Source organism: Eumetopias jubatus, unplaced genomic scaffold, assembly GCF_037043125.1.
Source record: "Eumetopias jubatus isolate StellerSeaLion01/CBP00866 unplaced genomic scaffold, mEumJub1_p1.0 scaffold_2, whole genome shotgun sequence".
Taxonomy (NCBI): domain Eukaryota; kingdom Metazoa; phylum Chordata; class Mammalia; order Carnivora; family Otariidae; genus Eumetopias; species Eumetopias jubatus.
In genome coordinates this window covers 624,895-652,364 of record NW_028274808.1, presented here as the reverse complement: position 1 = coordinate 652,364, position 27,470 = coordinate 624,895, and the positions used below count along the sequence as shown (strand labels likewise).

General features: G+C 48.0%; 1 long non-coding RNA gene across 2 annotated transcripts; it reads right to left on the bottom strand.

The window, feature by feature from the left end:
- Window positions 1-17,326: 17,326 nt before the first annotated feature.
- Window positions 17,327-21,486, bottom strand: LOC114206190 (uncharacterized). 2 transcript variants are annotated; one of them, XR_003608574.2, is made up of 5 exons: window positions 21,408-21,486; window positions 21,179-21,301; window positions 20,129-20,542; window positions 18,781-18,903; window positions 17,327-17,581 (listed from the first exon to the last, which is right to left on the bottom strand). It is a non-coding gene; the product is annotated as an uncharacterized LOC114206190 (long non-coding RNA). The 2 variants fall into 2 exon arrangements; XR_015767806.1 differs by lacking the exon at window positions 17,327-17,581 and having other exon boundaries at window positions 18,084-18,903.
- Between the last annotated feature and the right edge of the window lie 5,984 nt (window positions 21,487-27,470).

Genomic DNA, 27,470 nt, shown 5'->3' with positions numbered 1-27,470 from the left:
TCGGGATATCCCGGTCCCATCTCAGGGAGCTCATACTCAAGACGGGCAGGAGGGCCTCTCAGGAGCCCTGGCAGAGGGAGGATGAGGTCAGGTCTTGTTCTGAACCCCCCAGAGGCCAGTAGTCCCCGCGCAGTAACATTCACTGAGCACCCACTACGTTCCAGGCAACAGGAGAGAAATGAATACATATCCTTGGCCTCTGGCATGCTGCTCCTGGCTGAAGCTGACGGGCGGTGGAAGCTCCCAGAAGGACGTGGCAGGCGCACAGGGGTTCTATAGGTGGTATAAGTGCAGGGGCCAGGAATCCGCATGTGACGGCCGCCGTGGCAGAACTGTCTCCATGAGCGCTGTGCTGTGAGCAGCAGGGGCGTCCAGAGTGTCCTCGTCAGCCCTCAGGGTCGCACAGTGTGTTGGAGGAACCAGCACGTCCACGCAGAAGAGGGGGCGGGCGGGCTCCGAGCTGCGTCAGGAGGGCGCAGGGGGCGGGCGGGGGGGTGGGGGTTCAAGGCTCTTACTGCCTCCGGGTTCCCAGGCAGAACAACACCCTTTTCCTGTAAGTGCCCGGCCTGGTCTCCTCGGATGTTTCACGCTGATGGGCCCGAGGACGCCCCTGCTTTTTCACCCTGTCGGAGAGATGGTCCTCAAGGGACCGCAGCGGCTGTTCCAGGAGAAGCTGCTGCTCAGATCGCACACACTGTCTTCCAGGAGAGCTCCGAATGCCTCTGGCCAGAAGCAGGCTCGGTCAAGGACAGGCTCGGGCCGCAGGTTCAGACCGGCTTCTGGGGCAGGCAGCCACCCTCCCCGATGCCGATAGCACCTTCTCAGGGCATCCCAGCCACCCTCTGTTGACCGTCACACTTCTGTTCCAAACTGACCCGGTAGCCTGCAAAGCACAACAGATGTACATTGCGTTCTTTGACCCAGAAAATTCATTCATCCCCAGTGTGCAATCTTTGGAGAGCTGCTTAAAGAAGCAAACCACCCTTTCTCGTCCTATGCTCCAAGTACATGTGGTGAGATTTCATGCATTAAAGCAAAATGTTATCTTCCCATTTTCTGTCTCTCCCCCCTCCATAAATTTACCGTCTTACAACCCGAGAGAGGCCCTAAGGTAAAGTGTGGCTCTGGGTGAGAATGGAGCATCTATGTGGGTTCATGGGTTGGAACAAACGTTCCATCTGGTGGGCTGCTGACAGTGCGGGGAAGGTGGGTGAAGGGGGTGGGCAGCGGGTACACAGGGAAGCTCTGCACCCTCCCCTCAGTTTTGCTGTGAACCTAAAGCCACTTTACAAATAGTCTAGTGATGGACACTGGGGAGGGCATGTGCTACGGTGAGCGCTGTGAATTGTGTAAGACTGATGAATCACAGACCGGTACTGCTGAAACGAATAATACATTATATGTTAATTAAAAAAATAAATAAAAATAATTAAAAATAGCTTATTTTTCTAAATGGGAAGAAATCAGAGAGGGACACAAACCACGAGAGACTCTTGACTCTGGGAAACAAATGAGGGTTGCGGAAGGGGAGCTGGGTGGGGGGACGGGGTGACCGGGTGATGGGCATGAAGGAGGGCATGTGTTGTGATGAGCACTGGGTGTTACACTGAACTAGTTAATCATTGAACGTACATCAGAAACCAATGATATACTATACCTTGCCTAATTGAATTAAAATTAAAAATAAATAAGTAAAGTTGATTTTATTAAAAAAATAGAAACCCACAGAGCCAAAGCAAAATGATACTTACATAAGACCCAGGTATATTTGAGACATGGAAAATGATTGCTCCAGAGAGGTTGAGCTGCCAGAGGGCACTTATTATTGAGCACTTACTATATGCTTATCTGCTGCTTAATAATAGTATTAGCTATTATTGCTACTAAATAATTTAAGGACATAGTCACTGCTCTCAAGGTAACATGAGTCTTATTGCAGTAGAGCTAACAAAACAATGTCAGCAGAGTGAGGATATAAATAGGAACACCTCTCAGAGCCTGCACTGTGGTACACCTCTTCTGTTTGTTATGCACAGCTGTTATTTGCAAAAGGATCTGTGTAAGTTCGGGAAATGCTAGCTTGGCAAACATTAATGGGCATCCTTACCGAAAGATTTCTCAGAGTCCATGTGCATTTTAAATGTCCAAGAGGGCGAGATAGCAAGCAATGTTTGCCCTAATATTTGACCACAGGCACAGTTCCTTGGGAAACATTTTGTAAGATCAGTGCTCCTTGAAGACACTAGGAGAGGTGTGTGTGTCCAGCATTTAGTGCTAAATTGTTGGTACAGATTAATAACTTGCTTGAATTCTAGCCGGGCTCCAGAGTGTCAGAGGCCAGGGAGAAGGGCAGTGTTATGGGCAGGAGGCAGGTGGGAAGGGAGTGGGCACAAGGCAGTAACGTTTCACCTGCCATCCACAGAATGGGGACTGAGAAACACTAGTACAGGTTGACCTGAGAGCTGCAATGGTGAGGACCCGCCCTGTGGACCTGAGGAGTATGGCCAGGGTCTCACGGGATCTGAGGGCTGGAAAGAAGGATGACGATCCGGGGCAAGAGGACTTCATGAGTATTTTCATTTCTTCTAAGCTGACATTTCCCTTCTATCAATATCCATGATCATCTGACACAGTTAGTTATTTCTGTGTCTCCCTGCCTTGCATAGGGCACCCTTCATTGCGTCCTTACTAGGAGGAGTACTGACAGCCACGTTACACCTGTTTTGTTATGATGCTTGAGACAACACTCTGAGGTTTATGATACAGTCTGACAGATCAGGACGTCGGGGTTGAGGTGTTGTTAGCTGATCTTCTTGAGGTAAAACTAGGGTTTGAATCCATACAAACCAGATTCCAAAGCCTCTGGGCTTAACTGTGGTGTCATCTTAGACAATAAGCTCTTTGAGGGAAGATCAAGGGTGGGATCTTGAGCTCTGTTAGACTTTCCCTGAATCAAGTGGCTGGCGTGGTGCTCTGTGAAATCAGAGCACAACCAGAGGTTACTGAAGGGATTGAGACCCCCAACCACACGGGGACCCGCGTGCTCACAGGGTTTCCTGCGACTACAGCACCACTGGGTCCAGAGCTCTCGGTAAGAACTGGGAGCTGCCAGGAAATACTCCCGAATAGGAAAGCCACGTCTCAGAGTTTAGTTTGATTCTGTAGGAAAGAAAATGAAGAAGCATGTGTCCAAGGTGGATCCGCTTGGGAAAGCCGTGGAATACGGTTGGGATTCAGAAGATACTTCCTGAAAGAAATGGTACATTAAGGAGTGAAGGTAGAAACTTTGGAGAGAAATGAACCTGGATGCAAGAGAAACCATGGGAAGCTCCATTTCTTAAACTGAGGTCTTCGGAATTCACAAGGTCCCTTGATATCTTCTCAGGGATCTCCACATGCTTGAGAAGCACATTTCTAGTCTCAAAATGACCATGACCCCAAATCTCTTACTCATACTCATAATGAGTTATTTTTAAGTTAAATGTTATGAAGAAAATACTTCTCTTTTGTTGTGTTGGTTCACCATTAAAAAGTATTTTCTTGAACTAGATGTTGGTCCCTTGGGGAAGAAGTGCTCGAGGCCCTGGGGTCTTTCAGGAGTGTGAGTTCTCAAATTCGGTGGCACTGGTCTATGTGGCTATCATCACACTTCTAGCCTGAGGAAGACCTGAGCCTGGAGAAACGATGGTCAAAACAGCTCCCGAAGGAAGATGTGGAAGAACACAGTGTTGGGCACGGAGTAACCATGAGCCCAAGTGGAGCCTGTCCAGCCCTCTGCTCTGCTAACTCTAGTCTCCCTGGAGACCATATGGGCAGCCTGTCCCCATTGCCCTGTGGTCTTCTGAACTCACAGCAAAAAAAAAAAACCCTCCAACTGTCCATGACGTGTACCGTTCAAGAGGGGAAGGCTGAGGTCTGACACCATTCTCCTCCTTTCTAGACTCAATCTATCTCCTGGATTAAAGTGGTTTGCCTTCTTTGTTGATAGTAGGTAAAGAGGTGGTGAGATCCTGGGGTGCCTGGGGGGCTCTGCCGATTCTGTCTGATTCTTGGTTTCAGCTCAGGTCATGATCTAATGGGTTGTGACGTTGAGTCCCATGGTGGGATCTGCACTCAGCAGGGAGTCCACCTGAAGAGTGTCTCCCTCTGCCCCTCCCCCACCCCATGGGTACTCTCTCAAATAAATGGAGAAATCTTAAAAAAAAAAAAAAGATGTGGTGAGATCCTGCTGTAAAGTGAATGTAGTCTCTTTCAAAAGCAAAGGTACTTGGTGATTTGGGTGGGTTTCACCCAGCATTGCAGTTCAGTGGTTGCTCAGCACAAGAAGGATGCAAGGAGGGAAATTATACCTGTAACTCCAGCATTGGGAAGGAAACTTCTGAATAGAACACAGCTTTACAGATATTGTCTATATATTTTTTTCTTTTTATAAGCAGTTTTTTTAGGGCTGTTTTAGAGAGAGAGCATGCACACACACACAAGGTGGGGGCAGAGAGGGGCAGAGGGAGAGAGAATCCCAAGCAGGAGGCATACCCATTATGGAGCCGTCCTGGGGCTCAAAGTCACAACCCTGAGATCATGACCTGAGCTGAGACCAAGAGTCAGACACTTAGCCAACTGCACCACCCAGGTGCCCCTTTTTATAGACAGTTTTAAGAAGAATGCATTGATTCTGGGACATGTTACTGTAAAGTCATCCAGGACTATGTATTCCTTCATTTAGGACAGGTGTATTTTCCCATTTGTGGTGTGACAAAGTGTGGGGCTCACTCATTGCACTTTCCCTCTGGTCCCTATTTCCCTTGTTTTTAAAGACTCTCAAGGGGTGCCCAGGTGGCTCAGTCATTAAGTGTCTGCCTTCGGCTCAGGTCATGATCTCAGGGTCCTGGGATCGAGTCCCACATCAGGCTCCTGGTTCAGTGGGAAGTTTGCTTCTCCCTCTCCGTCTACCTCTCCCCCAGCTTGTGCTCTCTCACTCATTCTCTCTCTCTCAAATGAATAAATAAAATTAAAAAACAACAACAACAACCTCTCCAAAAGATGACACATCTTGATATGGAAAAGGTCTCCTCTCTCCCTGAAAAGACTAGCCCTGAGAAACACATGTGTGTTTCCACCTACTTCAAAATGGCTCATGAAGATGGCGTGATGCGTGAGAACAGCATGGAAAAGGGCTGATGTAAAGAAGTTTCAGTGTGTCCACTCGGGGGACACATACAGGTTTACTTGGAAATGCCAGGGGCATGCAGGTGTAGGTGGGCTGGTCATTCGGGGCAACCCCCTCTGTGGTGGCAGTTCATCACGTACACCCAAACCTACCTGTCCAGAATCACTGCATCACCGGCCATGCTCCCTGGAAATCGATTATCTGGAGATTTAAAACCCAATTTTATGTGCCAAACAGGCTGAAAAACCTCCAGATAGGGTTCCATCCTGACTTGGAGGCTCCTCAGGGGCAGCAGTCCTTGGCAGTGCTGCCCTCCCCCTGGGGCCAATGGGTGCTCCTGCTCGCGAAAGAGCTGGTGGGCAGACCCACTCGTGTGTGGCATCTTGAACCCAAGCAGCCCCCCTCCCCGTTCCCTAATGGTCTTTCCAAGTATCAGTCAGCAGCTGCCTCTCCTGCGAATAATATACAGCATGGGTCTAAACATAGAAGGAGTGGGGTTTCTTCTCCATGGAGATTCAGATCTACGCGAGGAGTCCGTGGGGTTTGGTGCCGTTTCTGTCATCTGCTCTACCGGCTCCTCACGCTCTCCCCGCGCCAAGGCCAGTGGCGTCCCTCTGGCTGCCAACCTCCTCATGCTGCACCGGTAAGGTCTTTCATTCAACTTTTTAAAAAGAAGAAGTTAGGGAGTTCTGGACATAAATGACCATCTGAGAAATAGTGTTTTCTCTCCTGTGTGTCCTTCTGCTTTTCCTTTTGGTTCTACAACATTCAGGAATTCTGGAGGATACAGGAAGGCTCAGAGTCGCAGGCAACAGGGATGCCCTGCTGCTCTCCGTCACCTCGTGAACAACAAGTGAGTCCGACCGGGAGCTATTCTGGGTCTGCACATCTTGGATTGTAGGTGGTTCTAAATCTGTCCCAGGTTCTCATCCCAGCCTTCCAAATCCACCCTTCAGGAGGCGAGACAGGCGGTCGCACCTCTGAGCAAGGAGGCGGTCCCATCCTGCACTCCTAGGGACTGAAATTTTATGAGAGCTGGTGTCTACTATTTTCATTTCACCGTTGAAGCTGCTGAGAAGTGCTTTGCTCAGTGACTACACATATGGAAATCAGAAATTACATTCTTTAGCAGGACAAGATTTCTCAAAATCAAACGCCACACCTTTAAAGGAGTAAAGACACAGAAGTAATAATGCAAAAGTTTGTCCATATTTGAGAAATTCCTTGAATGAAACAGAGTAAAGTATCCAACAAGATTATCTACCAAGAGATTTCTTACAGGGGCGCCTAGTGGCTCAGTGGGTTAAGCATCTGCCTTCAGCTCAGGACACGATCTGGGCTCCTGGGATCGAGTCCCGCATGGGGCTCTCACTCAGCGGGAGTCTGCTTCTCCCTCTGCCCCTCCCCCCACTCGTGCTCACTCTCTAGCTCTCTCTCAAACAAACAACTTTTTTAAAAAGAGATTTCTTAGAAAGAAGCAGTATAATAAAAAAAGGGATAACCAAAGATAGTTAGTTGGAGGAGTTTTTAACCAGGTAATCATAGCAATTAGGTCATCTCATTTCTATTGTCAAGCAGTGGAAAATCTTGTCTAATATAATTTTTTCAGTGACAACCAATTTAAAATATTAGTTTTTGTCCTTATCGATCAATCATATATTATCTAATCAATAAATATTTGAACACTATTAAAAGAGACAGAGGCTCCTGTCTGTGCCCTAATGGGGATGTTCACCTAGTTTGGAAATCAAGATGTGTGTACAAGATGATATATATTGAGAATTAATAACATAACAAAGAACCACAGGAACTGTAAAATGAGGTGGCCACAAAAAATGGGCATGTAATCTGTAAAGTAAGTTGTGGGTATGTGATAAATGTTTCCATTCATTCACTCATAGCACCTCAGCCTTTGAAATCTCTTACTGTCTTTCATGTTATTCATTGGTTTGGTCCATGTTCCTTTCCTAGCATTCTTGAAAATATTTCATATGTGGGATAAGCCATCTTATTGAAAATCACATTAATTAATGTCATAAAACAAAGTTTTGTGTAATGCCTACATGCAACGGTAAGTGGGCAGATTGCATAGAAATACTGAGGATTTCTGAGTCGCTTCTATCTGCAGAACCCAGGGGTGGACGACTTGGTCCCATGGCTCCATGATTCAGATCTTGCAGGCGCCACGTGGCCCGGAAGCTTCCAGCAAACTGCAGGCTCCCAGCCCACGTGGAGCTGGCAGCCTCGGCCAAAGCTCCTCGACGCTGGGGTCTTGTGTGCATCCGCCTCGGTGGCTGTGCTGTCAGGCCCAGAGCGGGAGGCAGCCGCGTCGCCGTGGGTGTGGTCACCGAGGCGGCGCCCAGCGAGGGCAGAAATAAGTGAGCGATGGTCTTGGGTGTGTAGGGCAGAGCACACCATCCTGTTGGCTGTGTAAATCCCTCAGAATAACGGAAGATTTAATGGGTAAGAACGTACCGGACCCAAGGCCAACTCTGACACTGTGCATGTGCATTTGTGTGTGTGTGTTAATGTGCATGTACTTAAGTGTGTGCACGTGGGTGCTTGTATCCCTGGGTGTTGTTGTTTGTGTGGGGTGTGTGTGTTATGTTATACTTTCTCCCGCACAACCTGCGACCAGGGCTCTGTCCCCACATGCAGCAGAGCAGGTCCTGCCCTGTCTGCTCCACGCACCCCCCAGTGAGTCTGCAAGGCTTTGGTGTAGAGGACGTGAAGCCGAGGGCATACCCCAATCCATCTGGGGGGACTGAGCTTCTCTGTCAGTGGTGAGAGAGCAGGGCCTGTGGAGGAAGGAGCCCAGGAGGCTCCTGGCACCTCAGCCCCGCTCCAGGGTCCCCGACTCCCTCCCTGCAGTAAGGCGATAGGGCGGGCATCTGCGCAGGTCACCACCACAGTGCCGGGAGAACGAGAGGGGCACACGCTTCTCCAGCTCACCGAAACTACTCTGATTCACAACTCAAACCTTCTATGCGATGCTGTCCCCCTCCAAACCCACCTCTCTCTGGTGCTCACAAAAACGTTACAGCCTAAGGACGTTTTCCTTCCTTGGGGCTCATTCTGGCTGAACAAGAGCATTTTTTTTAACTGACCAAGTCATATTTGCTTGATTCAGGCTCACATATTTCATTTCTACCAATAACACTTAAAATAAAAAGATCCCCACATGTGCATTTCCCACACAGAGTCTCTCCAGTATCCACAGTAACATATCTCACAGGAGATCTACCCAACCCTGAGAGCACCCCAGGCAGAGACAGGCCACCACCGGAGGTGCAGGAGCACCAGGCTCAGAAGGGTGACCCAGATGCTGGGGGTGGGACATCGCACACGTCAGGGGCAACATGAGCACCCGGGAGACCAGGGATCTGCTCATGGCTTCTCATCATAAAGGAGATGGGGCAAAAGCAGACAAACTGTGGAGAATAGGGAGATAATGGATAACTCTTGGTGGGCTGATGAGAATAATCATTAGGGCAAAATCCACAGTACAAAGATGAATACAGAGCCCACTGATGGTTGGCACGTTTGGACTCCGAAGGGCAGGCCAGTGAACCTCGGGAATGGAGTCAGAGGTGCAGCTGTGAGCAGATGCTGCCCTTGGGCACCGTCGCCTTCCTCCTCCCCCTCAGCAGCACCAACAGCAGCTGCGAATATCTCTGCCTGCATGGCTTGTGCCAAACAGTGGATGAAGACGAGCGTTCATTCAATTTTGAAGCCGTGTCTTCTGAAACACGATTATCAAGGGGAGAGTCCTCACCTGTGGCCGTGTGGAGAAAGGGGAGCGCCCCCAGCAGCGAAGGCCCTCGTGGACCCCACCTGCGGAGGGCTGCTTTGTATCATCCATAACCCCCGCCAACTAGATTTCTTCTCAGATTTTCTCTTAAGGGGCTGTTTTCAGAATTGGGGAATAAGTGGGTAGATGGGTCTTTACACTAAAGGCTGATTTTCTTAAAAATGTATAGCAATATCTACATCCAAGTGATAACTTTGAAAACAGACCCAAGTACCAGTTCCAATGGGCGCACTACTGTCCTTGAATTTGTAAGGGTCTCTCCAGCTCCGCTGCTGCGTTTGTTAAGATCTACTTTCCAGGGGCCCTGGGGTCGTTAAGCGTCTGCCTTCGGCTCAGGTCTTGATCCCAGGGTCCTGGGGTCGAGTCCCGCATCGGGGTCCCTGCTCAGCGGGAAGTCAGCTTCTCCCTCTGCCCCTCCCCCTGCTTGTGCGTTTTCTCTCTCTCTCTGTCAAATAAATAAATAAAATAATTTTTTAAAATGGTCAGTGGATCTAAACAGACATTCTTCTAAAGAAAACACACAGATGATGAACAGGTATATGAAGAGGTATGTGAAAAAATGCTCAACATCAAAATCATCAGGGAAATGCAAATCAAAACCCCCATACCCAGGCAGAGCAAGATGGAGGAGAAGTAGGAGACCAGGATTTCCTCTGGTCTCAGGAATTCAGCTGAATAGGGATCAAACCATTCTGAACACCTACAAACTCAACAGGAGATCGAAGAAGAGAGTAGCAACAACTCTCTGAACAGAGAAGCGACCACTTACTGGAAGGTAGGACATGCGGAGAAGTGAATCCGAGGTGATATTCAGGATAGACGGGGGGGGGGGGGGGGGCTCCGTCGGCCACTTCTGGCAAGTGATAGAGCCGCGGAGCACAAAATCGGACCTTTTAGAAGTCGGCTCCGCAGAGGGACGTCGCTGCAGTGGCTAAGCGGGGGGGGGGGGGGGGGGGGGGGAATCCTCGCGGGACAGTGTGGTCTCAGGACCCTCGGGGTCACAGAAAGACCGGGGGTGCCTGAGTGCGCCAGAGCTCCCAGGTATCGGAGCGGGGAAGCCTGCTGCAGAGACAGAGCCAAGGCGCGGGCTCTCGGCCCGGGGTTGCCATAAACTGTGATCCGCAGCCCAGTCGGGCCACTGCTCCTCCAGCAGGGACCCAACAAGCGGCAGAGCTGGGGAGACTCCTCTTCCTTCCCGGGGAGGAGCGGAGCGGGAGCGCACCGCAGGGATCTGCTGGGTTTGGAGACTCCACTCAGGGTCGGGTGCCAGAGATAGAAATGCTTGGTCACAGGCCGGGGAGACGGGAGTGATTGACACTTTTCTCTGGGGGCGCACTGAGGAGTGGGGCCCTGAGTTCTCGGCTCCTCCAGGTGGAGATTGGGAAGCCACCATTTTCACCCTAGTCCCCCAAAGCTGTACAGAAAGCTTGCAGGGAAAAAAAGCTCCGGAGAGCAAACCCAAGCAGCTTGCTTAGCCCCAACCAAAAAGGGCGGGGCAATTCAGCCTCCAGCAAAGACATTTGGAAACCACGGCAACAGGCCCCTCCCCCAGAAGATCAGCACGAACAGCCAGCAAGCCAAGACCAAGTTTACCGATCAAGGAAAACGAGAGAACTCCAGCACTAGGGGAATACTGCACATAGAATTCATGGCTTTTTTTTACCATGATTCATTAGTTTTTCAAAGTTAATTTTTTAACTGTTTTTTTTATTTTTCTTTTTCCCTTTTTCAACCAACATCTTATCAATCCCTTTTTTAAAAGAAACGTTTTTTATTTTTCAGTTTTAGAGTCATATTTTATCCCTTCATAGTAGTTACCCTTATTTTTGGCATATACATATAAGTTGTTCTCTCTTTAAAATTTTGAGATACAGTTTCTTCTAACAGATCAAAATATACCCTAAATCACTAGTGTTTGGCTTTGTTCTAGTCTCCTGCCTGATCACATTCTCTCCTTTTTTTTTCTTTTTTTTTAATCTTCTTCTTTCTTTTTTCAAACAACTTCTTATCAATTCCTTTTATAAAATCTTTTATACTTTTCAGCTTTACAGTCATCTTCCATCCCTGCATTGTATCAACTCTTATTTTGTACATATATAAGTCTTTCTTCCTTTAAAATTTTAGGAGGCAGTTTTTTCTAACAGACCAAAATACGCCCAGAATCTAGTGTGTGGCACTGATCTATGCACTAGCCTGATCATATTTGATCATATCCTGTTTTTTTTGTATTGTTCTGTTTTTGTTTTTATCTTTTTGTTTTTGTTTTTGTTTTCCTTTCTTTTCTCTTTCTTTTTTCTTTCTTTCACTTTCTTTTCCCCTGGTTTCAGGTCTTTTCTGATTTGTATAGAGTATATTTGCTGGGGACGTTGTTAACCTGTTAGCATTTTGTTCTCTCATTAATCTCTTCTCCTCTGGACAAAATGACAAGACAAAAAAAAAAAATCATCCCAGCAAAAAGAACAAGAGGTAGTACCGTCAGCCTGGGACCTACTCAATACGGACATTAGTACAATGTCGGACCTAGAGTTCAGAATCATGACTTTAAAGATACTAGCTGGGCTTGAAAAAAGCGTGGAAGTTATTAGAGAAACCCTTCCTGGAGAAACAAAAGAACTAAAATCTAACCAAGTAGAAATCAAAAAGGCAATAAAAAAATGGGGGTACTAACTGCTAGGATAAATGAGGCAGAAGAGAGAACTAGTGATATAGAAGACCAAATGATGGAAAATAAAGAAGCTGAGAAAAAGAGAGATAAACACCTACTGGATCACGAGGGCAGAATTCAAGAGATAAGCGATATGATAAGATGAAACAACATTAGAATAATTGGGATCCCAGAAGAAGAAGAAAGAGAGAGAGGGGCAGAAGGTATATTGGAGCAAATTATAGCAGAGAACTTCCCTAATGTGGGGAAGGAAACAGGCATCAAAATCCAGGAGGCACAGAGAACCCCTCTCAAAATCAATAAAAATAGGTAGGTCAAACCCTGACATCTAATAGTAAAACTTACGAGTCTCAGAGACAAAGAGAAAATCCTGAAAGCAGCGCGGGAGAAGAGATATGTAACCTACAATGACAGAAACATTAGATTGGCAACAGACCTATCCACAGAGACCTGGCAGGCCAGAAAGGACAGGCATGATATCTTCAGAGCACTAAACGAGAAAAATATGCAGCCAAGAATACTATATCCAGCTAGGCTCTCATTGAAAATAGAAGGAGAGATAAAAATCTTCCAGGACAGGGGCGCCTGGGTGGCTCAGATGGTTGGGGGTCTGCCTTCGGCTCAGGTCATGATCCCAGGGTCCTGGGATCGAGCCCCGCATTGGGCTCCCTGCTCTGTGGGAGGCCTGCTTCTCCCCCTCCCTCTGCCACTCCCCTTGCTTGTGTTCTCTCTCTCGCTGTGTCTCTCTGTCAAATAAATAAATAAAATCTTTAAAAAAAAATCTTCCAGGACAAACAAAAACTAAAGGAATTTGCAAACATGAAACCAGCCCTCCAAGAAATATTGAAAGGGATTCTCTTTCAGGCAATACAATGGCACTAAATTCATACCTTTCAATAGTTACCCTGAATGTAAATGAGCTAAATGCCCCAATCAAAAGACACAGGCTATCAAATTGGATTAAAAAACAAGACCCATCGATTTGCTGTCTGCAAGAGACTCATTTTAGACCCAAAGACACCCCCAGATTGAAAGTGAGGGGGTGGAAAACGTTTTACCATGCTAATGGGCACCAAAAGAAAGCTGGGGTGGCAATCCTTATATCAGACAAATTAGATTTTAAAACAAAGACTGTAATAAGAGATGAAGAAGGACACTATATCCTACTTAAAGGGTCTATCCAACAAGAAGATCTAACAATTGTAAATATCTATGCCCCTAAGACGGGAGCAGCCAATTATATAAGGCAATTAATAACAAAGGCAAAGAAACACATTGACAACAATACAATAATAGTGGGGGACTTTAACACCCCCCCGACTGAAATGGACAGATGATCTAAGCAAAAGATCAACAAGGAAATAAAGACTTTAAATGACACACTGGACCAAAAGGACTTCACAGACATATTCAGAATATTCCATCCCAAAGCAACGGAATACACATTCTTCTCTAGTGCCCATGGAACATTCTCCAGAATTGATCACATCCTAGGTCACAAATCAGGTCTCAACCAGTACCAAAAGATTGGGATTCTTCCCTGCATATTTTCAGACCACAATGCTTTGAAACTAGAACTCAATCACAAGAGGAAAGTCGGAAAGAACTCAAATACGTGGAGGCTAAAGAGCATCCTACTAAAGAATGAATGGGTCAACCAGGAAATTAAAGAAGAATTTAAAAAATTCGTGGAAACCAATGAAAATGAAAACACAACTGTCCAAAATCTTTGGGATACAGCCAAGGCAGTCCTGAGAGGAAAGTATATAGCAATACAAGCCTTTCTCAAGAAACAAGAAAGGTCTCAAATACACAACCTAACCCTACACCTAAAGGAGCTGGAGAAAGAACAGCAAATAAAGCCTAAACCCAGCAGGAGAAGAGAAATAATAATGATCAGAGCAGAAATCAATGAACTAGAAACCAAAAGAACAGGAGAACAGATCAACGAAACTAGGAGCCGGTTCTTTGAAAGAATTAACAAGATTGATAAACCCCTGGCCAGACTTATCAAAAGGAAAAGAGAAATGACCCAAATCAACAAAATCATGAATGAAAGAGGAGAGATCACAACCAACACCAAAGAAATACAAACAATTATAAGAACATATTATGAGCAACTCTATGCCAGCAAATTAGATAACCTGGAAGAAATGGGTGCATTCCTAGAGATGTATCAACTACCAAAATTGAACCAGGAAGAAATAGAAAACCTGAACAGACCTATAACCACTAAGGAAATTGAAGCAGTCATCAAAAAACTCCCAACAAACAAAAGCCCAGGGCCAGATGGCTTCCCAGGGGAATTCTATCAGACATTTAAAGAAGAATTAACACCTATTCTCCTGAAACTGTTCCAAAAAAATAGAAATGGAAGGAAAACTTCCAAACTCATTTTATGAGGCCACCATTACCTTGATTCCAAAACCAGACAAAGACCTCATCAAAAAGTAGAATTACAGACCAATGTCCTTGATGAACATGGATGCAAAAATTCTCACCAAAATACTAGCCAATAGGATCCAACAGTACATTAAAAGGATTATTCACCATGACCAAGTGGGATTTATTCCTGGGCTGCAAGGTAGGTTCAACATCAACAAATCAATCAACGTGATACAATACATTAACAAAAGAAAGAACAAGAATCATATGATCCTCTCAATAGATGCAGAAAAAGCATTTGACAAAGTACAGCATCCTTTCTTGATCAAAACTCCTCAGAGTATAGGGATAGAGGGTACATACCTCAATATCATAAAAGCCATCTATGACAAACCTATAGCAAATATCATTCTCAATGGGGAAAAGCTGAGAGCTTTCCCCCTAAGGTCAGGAATGCGGCACGGATGTCCACTATCAACACTGCTATTCAACATAGTATTAGAAGTCCTAGCCACAGCAATCAGACAACAAAAAGAAATCAAAGGCATCCAAATTGGCAAAGAGGAAGTCAAACGCTCACTCTTTGCAGATGATATGATACTGTATGTGGAAAACCTAAAAGACTCCACCCCAAAACTGCTAGAATTCATACAGGAATTCAGTCAAGTGGCAGGATATAAAATCAATGCACAGAAATCAGTGGCATTCCTATACACCAACATCAAGACAGAAGAGAGACAAATCAAGGAGTCGATCCCATTTACAATTGCACCCAAAACCATAAGATACCTAGGAATAAATCTAACCAAAGAGGCAAAGGATCTGTACTCAGAAAACTATAAAATACTCAGGAAAGAAATTGAAGAAGACACAAAGAAATGGAAAAACGTTCCATGCTCATGGACTGGAAGAACCAACATTGTGAAGATGTCAATGCTACCTAGAGCAATCTACATATCCAATGCAATCCCCATCAAAATACCATCCACTTTTTTTAAAGAAATGGAAAAAATAATCCTGAAATTTGTATGGAACCAGAAGATACTCCAAATAGCCAGAGGAATATTGAAAAAGAAAAGCAAAGCTGGCGGCATCACAATTCCAGACTTCCAGCTCTATTACAAAGCTGTCATCATCAAGACAGTATGGTACTGGCACAAAAACAGACACATAGATCAATGGAACAGAATCGAGAGCCCAGAAATGGACCCTCAACTCTATGGTCAACTCATCTTTGACAAAGCAGGAAAGAACGTCCAATGGCAAAAAGACAGTCTCTTCAACAAATGGTGTTGGGAAAAGTGGACAGCCACATGCAGAAGAATGAAACTGGACCATTTCCTTACACCACACACAAAAATAGACTCCAAATGGTTGAAAGACCTAAACGTGAGACAGGAGTCCATCAATATCCTAAAGGAGAACACAGGCAGCAACCTCTTCGACCTCAGCCGCAGCAATTTCTTCCTAGAAACATCGCCAAAGGCAAGGGAAGCCAGGGCAAAAATGAACTATTGGGATTTCATCAAGATAAAAAGCTTTTGCTGTGCAAAAGAAACAGTCCACAAAACCAAAAGACAACCGACAGAATGGGAGAAAATATTTGCAAATGACGTATCAGATAAAGGGCTAGTATCCAAAATCTATAAAGAACTTCTCAAACTCAACACCCAAAGAACAAATAATCCAATCAAGAAACGGGCAGAAGACATGAGCAGACATTTTTCCAAAGAAGACATCCAAATGGCCAACAGACACATGAAAAAGTGCTCAGCATCACTTGGCATCAGGGAAATCCAAATCAAAACCTCAATGAGATACCACCTCACACCAGTCAGAATGGCTAAAATTAACAAGTCAGGAAACGACAGATGTTGGCGGGGATGCAGAGAAAGGGGAACCCTCCTACACTGTTGGTGGGAATGCAAGCTGGTGCAACCCCTCTGGAAAACAGTATGGAGGTTCCTCGAACAGTTGAAAATAGAGCTACCATATGATCCAGCAATTGCACTACTGGGTATTTACCACAAAGATACAAATGTAGGGACCCGAAGGGGTACGTGCTCCCCAATGTTTATAGCAGCAATGTCCACAATAGCCAAACTGTGGAAAGAGCCAACATGTCCATCGACAGATGAATGGATAAAGAAGATGTGGTCTATATACACAATGGAATATTATGCAGCCATCAAAAGGAATGAGATCTTGCCATTTGCAACGACGTGGATGGAACTGGAGGGTGTTATGCTGAGTGAAGTAAGTCAATCAGAGAAAGATATGTACCATATGACCTCACTGATATGAGGAATTCTTAATCTCAGGAAACAAACTGAGGGTTGCTGGAGTGGTGGGTGGTGGGAGGGATGGGGTGGCTGGGTGATAGACATTGGGGAGGGTATGTGCTATGGTGAGCGCTGTGAATTGTGCAAGACTGTTGAATCACAGACCTGTACCTCTGAAACAAATAATGCAACATATGTTAAGAAAAAAGAAAAAGAAGAAGATAGCAGGAGGGGAAGAATGAAGGGGAGTAAGTCGGAGGGGGAGATGAACCATGAGAGACGATGGACTCTGAAAAACAAACCGAGGGTTCTAGAGGGGAGGGGGTGGGGGGATGGGTTAGCCTGGTGATGGGTATTAAAGAGGGCACGTTCTGCGTGGGGCACTGGGTGTTATGCACAAACAATGAATCATGGAACAGTACATCAAAAACTAATGATGTAATGTATGGTGATTAACAAAACAATAAAAAAAAAAACCCATACCACCTCAAACCTGTCAGAATGGCTATTATCAAAAATACAAGAAACGACAGGTGTTGGCGGGGATGCGGAGAAAGGGGAACCCTCCTACACTGTTGGTGGGAATGCAGGCTGGTGAACCCACTCTGTAGAACAGTGTGGGGGTTCCTCAAACAACTAAATACAGAACTTCTGTGTGGTCTAGCAATCCGTCTTCTCGTTATTTATCCAGAGGAAATGAGATCCCTACCTGGAAGGATACCTGCACGCCCACGTTCATTGCAGCGTTATTCACAATAGCCCTTCCACTTAACATTCCTCCAGGAGCAATGACTTTTTTGAAACAATTTTAATGACTAAGTAACATTTCATTGCATTTATATACATTTAACTGATTCATCCTTTTGAACTCAGATGTGTTCAATAATTTTCCCCTTATAGATAACACTGTTACAAATATCTTCGGATGTGAATATTTGTGCTTCTAATTATTCCCTTAGTGTACTTTCCTAAAAACTAAAATTCCTAGATCAAAAGGTCAACGGTCCACATCTGTCTTGATTGACAAGTTTATTCAAAGAAGCCTGTCACTTAACTCGCTGGGACTCGTGTCTGTGGGCCCCCCCCCCCACCAAGGCCTCGGCAGCGCGAATCTTCCTGGACGCAGGCAGGCTTTTCTTTGGGGCCTCGGAGAGTTACTGGACGTGTGGGGAAGTTGCCTTAGTCCCTCGAGACTGTTGATTTCTAGGATTACGTGGCTTCAGAGAGAAATGACTTACTGCCCGTGAAGAAGGCTTCATGACTCCTTGCCTCTAGGAATCAGAAAGGCAAATGCCATCAACACTGAGCCGTGTCACCCGAGCCGTCCAGAATACACTGTTTTTTATCATTACAGCAATGGACTCTGCTTCATTTCGGGTGCAGGGTGATGTCCTGTGTGCTGTTTGCTACAAAGGATTTATCAGGAAAAAACATCCCTGCCAGGTAAAATACGCCGTGCAGCTGGAACCAGAAATCAGAAGGAAACTGGGAAAGATACTGGAAACTTCTCTACCTCCTCTTTGCCGGATGCTGAGTATGGGTCCTACTTGTCAGATGACCCTAAGGTATGAATTCCATGCCCACCCCACTCCGTTCCCTTCCCTGGTGCAGGTGCGCACACGGCCTGGCCCAGCACAGCTGCTGAGGGGCTCCTCGCCCCCAGCTCTCCCCTCCTGCCCCTCGCTGGGCTCTGCCCGCCGGAGGCCCTTCTCCGCTGGACTTCCCACGCCGCGCCCGTCCACACGACCCCGCTGTGCTCAGTCCATGGTACTATCACTGTGGTACCCTTCCTGGGAGGCACCCAGAAAGCACGTCCTACGCACGGGAGCCCCTGTCACGCCTGTGTGCTCTAGAACATTCTCGAACGTGGGCATGTGAAGGTGGCCCCCTTTTCTCCCATCCCTCTGGAAGAGTTCCTAATCTTTCCACAGCATGCAATGCAAGTTTTTCCACTCGGGTATCAGCCCTGGCAGCTTCAATTTTTAAGAAGTCTCTCATTTTGCCAAAGAGAATTCATCAGAGCAAATAGCTGTTTCTTTTCTGTCATGTTACATGAAAGTGTGGGCAGAACCAGGCAGAGGGAGCCGTCCGACCCATACTTGGAAGGCTCAAACCACCGGCCCAAAGGAAACAAGAAACTGTCTTTCAGGGGTGCCTGGCCAGCTCAGTTGGTGGAGCGTGTACTCTTGATGTCAGTCAGGGTTGTGAGTTCAAGGCCCACACTGGGTATAGAGATGACTTAAAAAAAAGAAACTTAAAAAAAGAAATTGTCTTTCATAGAGACAGAGACAGAGTTAGAGAGATAAAGACAGAGATAGAGAGACATGGAGATAGAGAGACAGAGATGGAGACAGAGACAGAGACACAGGGAGATTTAGAACACACATGATTACACACACATAGGCGCACACACGTAGGCATGTCTGTGCATGTGAGGTCTGGGTGGCGTCCCAGCTTTGCAGAACAGTACCAGCTGGGGCCGAGGTTCAGCAGTGCACCGAATTTCAGCCAGTCACAGGCAACAGGAGACAAACCAGCTGCTCTTCTGGAAACTGCACCTTCCGCACGCTCACAGCTGAAACAGGGTCAGTCCCTGGGGCGAAACCAGAAGAGGAACGGAAGCCTCAGGCCTGGAGGTCCCCGAGCCCAGGGGGCCATGCCCACGGCCAGCTCCTCTGTCATTCAGAACCCCACCTGGTTCAGGGACTCCACTCTCTCCTCCCTGCGTATCATCTGCCATTAGCACACTCCTGCTGAAGCGATTCTATTCTGACAGGGAGACCCATCAGGGAATGGTCAGGACACCTTATCTTGCAAGAGGCTGAAACCCAAAAGTCCAGATGTGAACATCAGGAATTGCTGGATCCAGGTGCTCAGTATCATCTGGAAATCTGTCCCCGTCTTTGACTGCTGTCTGTGTGTAGGCCTCATTTCTAAGCTGCTTTTCTTCATTTGGCAGCAACAACGACCCCCTGAAGCTTGGGGCTCTCATGATGCTTTGCATGTAGGACCTCAGAAAAAGAGGGGATTCCCCTCAATAATTTTAGCAAATTTGGATATAACACATACTGGTCTTGCTAGGTTCAGCTGCCCATCTTGAACCACTCTCAGTGGTCAGGAAATGGAGAACCCTTGTAGGGTAGACCTAGCTTCTCTGCCTCCCCTAGACACACAGGATAGGGGAAGCCCCATCCCAAGTACATGCTCAGCTGTCCCCCAGGTGCATGCTTTGGAGAAGAGCAAGGGGATGCTGGACAGGCAGAGGAAGCAGGTGTCCCTACGGTTTTCAAGTCTGATTAGGAAGCAGGGGTGGGGGGACCACCCACTACTTCAGCGGGACAGTTGTACTTAGCTTTTCCTGACACACGTCACCCATTAGCACCGTGCTTCCCAAACCCTGTCTTCTTGGAAAAAGAACAAGCAAATTTAGCAACCCCACTCTAAGCCAGCACCGGCGTATGCAACACCCAGACACACGAGGCTCTCCTACTGAGGTGCTCCCTGCAGAAAGGGAAAGGCAGAGGTTTAATCAGACCTCCGAGGAAGTACTCAGGTGGGACCAGTCCTGGAGCAAGAGGCCCCGTAAGCAGCAGCTCTGACTCTGGTCGGGGGTGGGGCGCTGAGGACATTCGAATTGGCCTGACCTAGGAAAAGCAGCTCAGGGACAGCGAGCAGGTGCTCAGCCTGTAAGCAGGGGGAAGTGAACTCTATGCCCTCCACAAATCCGTCACAAATACGCGACATTCCGTACAGCACTGTAAGCAGAGACCTTGACCACTGGGGGCAATAATCTTTGTGACGAAGTCTCGAACACTCACCTGTAACACAGGACGTGTGTGGCAGGGGAGGGGGTGGAGGAGGGACGCTGGTGCCGAGGGGTCTCTGTGTCCCCCACAGGAGGTGAGGATCTGTGCCCCAACTCATCCTACACACACAGGGGCCCCTGAAAGCACCCAGATGGCAGCGGGTGCCCCACTTCCAGAGGGTGTGCGGCCAGGTTGGCGGGGAAAGTCTTCCCTGAGGAGCAGTGGACGCAGATTCTCCCCCAAGGTGAGGGCGGCCATCACAGCTCATGTACATGGGCCTCACTGTCCTGGCCAGTACGACGCGCTGCTGGGCTGGCCCGGGTGTCACACGGAGGGAGAGCGGCCTTCCTTCAGTGCATGCCCAGGGCACATGAGGCTCACCAGCGACCAGACCCAAGGACGGGCTTCCCTCAGCACACAAGCACACTGGACCAAAGAGAAAGTTTTGGGGCTGTGCATGCCTATTTCTTTAAGCTTTTAAGAAAAGGGATACGTCATGGCTGATCGCACTAAAAACAGGCTATTTCTGGCATATTCACTCTGAACACCGCCTGACATGACCAATTTTTGGATTGTACAGAGCTTCTTTCTGCAGAATGTCATCTCAGTGCCTTCTGCGCTCAGTCAGCCCTAAAATTACTGTCCCTATTCATGCAGTGTATTCTCCCTGCACAAAGCATTCATAACTCCCATCAGCACAGATGGGGCTTTGGAGTCAGAAGCAGGGGTGAGGGGAAGAAAGCTTTCTAACTGTAGGATAAAGAGCTTCCTTAAAAAAATCCACAGTGGTAATGAAGGCCTGAAACTATTCTGTGCCTTTTCACCTAAGATCCCTTCAAGTAACTGATTCTTTCTGTGATGGTGATGACAGCTGCATAATTGCTAAGAAACCTGCTAAAAATGAATCTGATTCAACTTCATGTTTCCTGTGGCTCGGAGCATGGATCATTCTAGTACTTCTTCCTCCAGCTCTGCTCCCACCACATCCTTGGTCTCCCGTTGGGACTTCCTGACTGACGGTACCGCCATCCTGCCCACCCACCGGCCCTGGGTTCCTCTCACCGTGCACATCGACCACTCAGGGCCTCCTTCCTCTCCCCGTTGTTTCTAAGAACCATGTTCCAACGCCCCAGCACACTCCTGGCTTCTTGCCCACAGGCGTCTGATGGAGCCGCTCGCCAGCACCTGGTGACAACATGCATGTCTCTTCTCTGACAAGGCCCTCCCGCTCCATGTGCATGCCCTGTCTGTGGATGACCTTCAGGACCAGCCCAGCCACTCACTCACTCACCCTGGCTGGAACACGAGTGACGTGCGCTGTCTCCTCCAGGCGGAGGGTGAGAACCGGCCTGGTGCCTGGCACAGGGAAGTGTGGGTTTGTCTCTCTTCCCTGCATGACTTTGCAAGCCCTTGGCCTCCTCAAGTCCATTCCAGGCCCATGAAATTGAAAGGATGATGCTGGCCTCCCCTGTTTCTCAGAAGAGTTTGAGGACCAACCAAAGCTCCAGTCACCGACCACTTGTCATAACCGTGATAATGTCTCACTCACTTTCACATTTCCTTTGGGGCTCATTGCAACTGGGTACAAATGAAGGTGACAAACGTGTTTGCTAATGCACAAATGGCTTTATTTTTAGGCTACAACATCTCCATTGGAACATAATAACCAAACTCTGTAAGCACTCACCAGTCACGAAGCCTGAGAGAACAGGTTTGTGCTGAAACCACATCAGCCCTCACCGTTCACAGGGGTGTCCTGGGGGCTCCTGAGGAAGGAGTAAACATGCACCCCGTCCATTGTTCACAAGAGGACTCGGCACTGCCTTGCCTGCACGCCTTCTCTGCACGGGGGATGGAGGAAGCATCTGAAAGATAAGGCAGGAAAAGTGAGGGCAGCAGATAAATTAAGGACATTACTATTTTACAGTCTGTATGAGTCAGCTCGGCCGCCACAACAACGTAGCACAGACTGCGGCCTAAACCACAGACCTGCCCCTCTGATGTCCTGGAGGTGGGAAGCCTGAGCTCCAGGCCTGGGCCGGTTCCTCCTGAGACCTCTCCCTGCCCTGCAGACATGGCTCTCCTGGGTCCTCCCCTCCTCTTGTTACAAGGACATGGGCCCTGCTGCGTTAGCGCCAGGCTGGCGGCCTCCATTTACCCTAACCACCCCTTTAAAGGCCCTCTTTCCATGGGGCACATGGGTGGCTCAGTTGTTAGGTGTCTGCCTTGGGCTCAGGTCATGATCCCAGGGTCCTGGGATCGAGCCCCACGTCGGGCTCCCTGCTCAGCGGGGAGTCTTCTTCTCCCTCTCCCACTGCTGCGTGCTCTCTCTCTGACAAATAAATAAGTTGGCCCTCCTTCCAAACACAGTCACCTTCTGAGGTTTTGAGGGTTAGGGTCTCAGCATATGAATTCAGTCCAGAATACTGTCCAAATATCTCAGCCTTTTAGAAACGAGTGTGGCTGTGTGGACCTCTAGCAGCAGACACGCGGAGATAAAAAGGCTGAACTTTGGTGCCTACAGGTTGATGTACATTTTCGGTGAGGTTTACAACCTGGGGTCCTCAGACTCACAAGGATTTTCATGTGCGGGCTGAGCCATCCCCCTGGGACGGATGGAGTGGCTTGGCACCTGGGGTGTCGCCCTAAGAGTTTCCTGGTGCACCTGTGTCCTGTGTGCGCGTGTGAGTGTGCGTGTGCGCGTGTGCTGGGGCGCAGCAGGTGGTGTCTGGAGACAGGACTACGAAGCAGGAAGGCAGAGGGAAGCAGGACAGATTCGTGTCTGAATTCATTCGTCGTTTCCATGGATACACCCTGAGTACACAGACTTCTGGTTGGGGGCTGTGGCCCTTGCAGACCCCTCCACAGAGGAAACGCCGGGGACTCACGGGAGGTTGGAAACAGAATGCAGTCAGACAAGACGCAAAAGACGCCAACGTAATTCATACACGCGCAGATAAACTTGCTTTCGTTTTCAAACCTTAGATATGTCAAAGGACATTCATTCTGCTTGTCATTTTGTCACTTCAAGTCAATTTGTGCTTGCCTTCCTCTGGTTTTTGTTTGTTTCTGACATGCTACTTAAATCCGTCCTGAATCAGCTTGCCCTCTAGTTCCTTCTCTTGGAAACCTCTCCCTGCAATGGATCTTGTCTTTGTTTAACAACAGGCAAAAAGGCAAGCTGTTAAAATGTCAGCATGTGTCTTGTCTCCTTAACATTTCTGACTCTAATATTAGAGCATCCTTCCTTCAAACCCTCAAAAGCACAGAGAAATGAGCGTCTGGTGTACCCTCGTGGTTGGACCAGGAATGTCTGGGTGGCCAGCTGGCGCTGAGGACCGCCTGGCGCACCTCCCCTCTTCGCGTAGTCAGCCTCAGACAGGACCCGTCGAGGCCGTTTGGTCCTCCCGAGACCGCCGGCTGGGAAAACACATCTGCACAGAATTCATGTTCCCTTGAAGTAGAATCTGAATTTCTCTCCAGAGTTCGCTTTTCCGAGCCTCCCTCTTGGCATGGAGTGCCGGGACCATGGTTCTTGTGCAGTCTGTGCACCCAGGGACGTGGGCATGCTGCTGGGAAGGCTGCCCTGGGCCCGGCTCCTCCCTCCCCTTGGGCAGAGAATCCCGGATGGAGTTGATCTGCTAATGCCCAGACTGAGCGAGATGTTCCTCCAAATGACTCCAGAGTTGAGGCTCACAGTAACATCTGGGACACACCCCTGTGCTAGCAAGGCGTGGGGCACATGCGGGTGGGTGTATCTGAGGCTGGCCCCCACCATCTAGGTTTGCGCCAAGTGCAGAAAACAAACAAGGCCATCTGAGGAAGTAGAAGAGAATGAGGTATAGTGATTCATAATAGCCACAGTGGATGGTTGGCCGGCAGTTCGAATGAGGGGCGAACCAGGGAGCCCCGAGAACCCCAGCACAGGTAGAAATGAGGACGAGAGGCTTCCCGCCTGTTACTAAAGGGAATCTGCATACATCGAGCAGGTCTTTCCATAACCCCATGGCTTTATTGTTTTCTTTCTCTCGGATCAACCCATCAATATGCAGACATGCCGATCTCTGTCCAAAACCAAAGCAGAAATCAAACAAAAACCCGCATCACTGACGATCACACACCTGCCTCCAAATTCCACACACTTTTCTGCTCTCGTTTGCTGCAAACTCTCCAGGAGAACTGCACACTCTCCCCTCCATTCTCCCTGGAACCAAGCAGCTTCCAACCCCAGGGTCTGTGTGAAACCGCTCCTGACAAAGTCTCTGTCAACTTCCCATCAGCAAAACCCTGTTGGCAACCTCGGTCCATACCCTCCTCTCCACGGTACTGGGACACCTTGGCTAACTTCTCAGAAACCAAGATTTTAAATGATTTTTCCCTGAACATTTTTTGTTTTTCCACTTGGCTTCCAAGATACCACACCTCTCTGGTTTTCCTTCTGTGCCCTTGGCCCCTCGGCTGGACCCCTGCTCTCTTCCAGCCTGTAAATACTGGAAAACTCCAGCTCACAACCCTTCTCTGTCCCTCACTACTCAGGTGATTGCGTCCATCCCAACATTACGCCGAGAGTCACAGATCTGTAGGCTCTGCACTGTTTTCTGGGCTCAGGATCCAGCCTTCTACAGGGCATCTGTTCCTGGCCTTCCTGGCCCTGCTCTGTGCAGCAGAAAGCAGCCCCTGCTGAGGCCCTAGCCTTAGGAACTTTCTGTAAATCTGATTTTTTTCTCTTACCTCCGCACAGGGGGCAGGAGGGCGAGTGCAGGACGAGGTATCTGGGAGAGACCGCAGCTGCACGGCCTCATCACCGCATGTTGTTATCCTTGTCCGATTTCACAATTAGTCCTGTGCGTTACCGTCTCATGGATCATCACACTTTGTGTAGAGGGAAAAACAGTCTGTCCAGGGTTGGCTGGGCTCTGTGGTTTCTGGTGTGCACCGGGGCCTGGGGATGCCCCCCGTGCATACAAGGGGCCAGTTCCTCCCATCCACCTGCGCCCTCGGCGCCCCCACACCCTTCCTCCTCCTCCTTCAGTCACGCCCAGCACACCCAGCAGGTGATGCGCGTGGGAAATGTCGCCCTGCGCCCACCCGACCCTCCTTGTGGCCCGATTCTGACTCCTCAGGGGAGAGCAGGCTCCGCGCTCCAGCACCTGGTTTCTTTCTGGCTTCTTCCTCTCCGGGGTCCTGGCTTCCGAGGCAGGGCCTGGCACGGAGGGCGCTGAGGATCTGTGTCCTGAATCAGGTCCACGTCACCATGGGGTAAATCCAAGTCAGACAAGCGTAAGTAACTCAGTGCTCTTTTTTTGTAAGTGGTTTGAGTTTGAAGCCAGCAGCCTGCCAGCAAAGCTGCGTGGACACCTGGTCTGGGGCTGGTTTTAATTGTTGGAGAGAAAGAGCTTGGCGGTCACGTTGAGGGGAGCCCCACAAGCCAGTGTGCAAGACAGAAACAGACAACAGCAGCTAATGGAATTAAGAAGAGAGGAGCTTCGGGGCATCAGAGAAGCGGGAGGTGAAGCTGTGGGAAGGAAGACCCTGCGTGGAGGGCATCAGAATCTGGGCTGGCGTTGGAGGCTGGGAGAGCTGTGGCAGGTCTAAGTGGATACACTTGGGGTCCACTACATACTCAACCTGTGGGCTCAGCAAAGACACTAGATCCGCTCAATCAACTCTGTGGATTGGGAAAAAGAAACTCACATATTTTATTGGCAAAAAAATATACTTCATTTCACTTTTGTTTTTAAAGATTTTATTTATTTATTTGACAGAGAGAGACACAGCGAGAGAGGGAACACAGGCCGGGGGTGGTGGTGCTGGGAGAGGGAGAAGCAGGCTTCCCGCGGAGCAGGGAGCCCGATGCGGGGCTCGATCCCAGGACCCTGGGACCATGACCTGAGCCAAAGGCAGACGCTTAATGACTGAGCCACCCAGGCGCCCCCATTCGTTTCACATTTTTAAACTGAAATGTGTGGCATTTCCCCTCTTTCTCTGAAAAAAATTCTGCTTTCAACAAGTAAACATGATATAAAAAAATAAATTCTTACTCAACGTTCAATCAGCTTAGATCATTAGACTGTAGATTACACATGACCCCAAAAATCCTTCCAAACCAGCATTTGACTTGAATTGAAACAGGCGTTGAACCAGTTTGAACAAATCTGGAGTGGTGTCCTTGCTTACACACACACACACACACACACACACACACACTTCTATTTATATCAATACAGGATGTTCTGTTAAAGGAAGGGAACAGCATTTTATTCAATACTCCAGTTCTTTATTATGGATAGACTTTGCAGAAAGCTTCCTTTCACCTGTGGTTAAAACAATGGCACTCAACCTCTCTAACCTAAAGGAGTGTCTCGTGATTAGCTAAAGTCAAAATACTTAGAGCTCAGTATGCCGGGTCTCCTTATGGACACTCCTTCTCCCCCAGATGTTTGTGGAGTCTCATGCACCCATGTTCCAGAGACACACCATCTGCCATGTGAACACAAAATATGTGCTACCTCTTCAATTTGCCAGAAAACTTTAACCAAAAATCATCTCTTTTTTTTCCCCTAGGAATGTTGGAAACTAAATTAAAATTCATAAAGAGGACAAGTAAGCATAGGAAAAGATGCTCCACATCATAGTTATCAGGAAAATGCCCATTAAAACAACAATGAGATATCACTGCCCCGTGAGAATTGCCCAGATCTCCAACACCAACCACACCACGTGCTGACGGGGATGCGGATGCGGAGCATCGGGGGCCCCCACGCACAGCCGGCGGGCATACAGAGTGGTGTGGCCACTTTGGAGGATAGTTTGGTGTTTTCTGACAAAACTAAACATACTCTTCACCTTACAGTCCAGCAATTATGCTCTCTCGTATTTACCCAAAGGAGTTGAAAACATAGCTACACAAAAACCTGCAGTGGATGTTTGCAGCAGATTTATTCATAAATGCCAAAATTTGAAAGTAGCCAAGGTGTCCTTCCATAGGTGAGCAGATAAGTGAATGGATTCATCCAGACAATGGATATTATTCAGCACCAAAACGAAATGAGCAATCAGGCCATGAAAGACACAGAAGAACCTGGAATGCAGATCACCAAGTGAAGAAGCCAATCTGGCTTCTTTACTTAATAAAGCAAGAGATTTTGTGAAACTTTTTGACCTGTGTAAGACAACGTAGCTGAAAAATAATAAACAGCATTAAACAGAAATGACCCCAGAGGCAAATTCCAGTCGGTCCGTGGGTGAATCAGACCTCCACTCAGCAGGACCAGCAGGGCAGGGAACCACCTCCCCAAGGACCAGGTGAAAACCTGGCCTTTAGGGGCGCCTGGGTGGCTCAGTTGTTACGCGT